Below are 1,326 nucleotides of genomic sequence, written 5' to 3'. Positions count from 1 at the left end.
TCCCATTGTGGCACAGCGGAAATGAATCCGACTAGGAATCATGAGGTTGTGGCAATCCCTGGCCTCGCTCAGTGGGTTGAGGATCCAGCATTGACATGAGCTGTGGTGAAGGTCGCAGACATAGTTCAGATCTGGTGTTGCTGTGGCTCTGGCGTAGGCCAGTGGCTATAGCTCTGATTAGACCCCTAGCCTGAAAACCTCCATATGCCATGGGTATGGCCCTAGAAAAGACAAAAAAAAAAAAAAAAGAATGATTGCATACATTATGGATAAAAACATGCCCTTTCACTCAGCCAAAGAAGTGAATTTGTACTACTTGATAATGTCACCAACATCACCAGCCCATCACTATAAAATAAGGTCACTTCTTTATTGATCAGCTTATGGTTGCTTAAGCCATCACCACCTCATTCTGGAAAATAAGCTCTTCTGAGAACTGCCCTCCCAGACTCAGTTATTTCTGTGACTCTCCTAAGGAGTCCTCCCTGTGTCCACAGTCTGCAGCCTTAGTCCTTAGCAGCATCCTCCCCATTTTCCCTGTCCATCTCCCCTGGCCAGGGCCCCTGAAGACTGTCAGGGAAGCATGACTGCCTGCCAACAGATGCCAACATCCATGCCTGGTGAGCTGACCCTGGATTTTCTCAAAGCTTCCCGTCCTCAGAAAGGCAAAATTCCTGAAGCCTGCAGAGAAGCAGAGGACTCTGGCTCCTCCCCAACTCTTGCCACAGTTGGCGGCTGGACTCTGGATGACAGTATTCAGTACAGGGCCCACTGGTCTTCTTAGGGGGCAGTCTCATTAGTTCCTAACTCTCTGGGTATGAAGATGCTCAAACGCAGACTGTAGGGCTGCCCAGGTCATAGATGCTGTGGCTTCTGCCCCACCCTCCCCAACTCCCCTCCTGGTCCACTCTCCTCTCTTCTCCTAGTGCACAAGAATGGCCCCCAGGCCCTTTGGGGGTGGAAACACCCTGGAGGTAAGGATGAGCAGAAGGAGTCTAGCATGGGGAGTGCCAGCTGTCCTCAAATGCCCTCTTGTACAACTAAGAATAGCATCTTCCTCCTGAGCTTGTATCAGCAGAAACAAAGCTGGTGGCAGGTGCTTTACGCAGATTAGCTCCTGTCATCCTCACAACAATGATTTTTTTTATTTTGCACCACATATGGATGAAGAAAATGAGGCCCAGGGAGACCTGGTGTCTTGCCCCAAGTCACACTTAGGTGGCAGAGCCAGGATTCAGACCCAGGGCTGTCAGACTGTAAAGTGCGGTGTTTATTGTATAATTAGAAAGTCTGAGATCGACCACAGAAAAAACACACACACACACA

Source organism: Sus scrofa, chromosome 14 (genome assembly GCF_000003025.6).
Source record: "Sus scrofa isolate TJ Tabasco breed Duroc chromosome 14, Sscrofa11.1, whole genome shotgun sequence".
Taxonomy (NCBI): Eukaryota; Metazoa; Chordata; class Mammalia; order Artiodactyla; family Suidae; genus Sus; species Sus scrofa.
Note: the sequence above shows the minus strand (reverse complement) of the source record.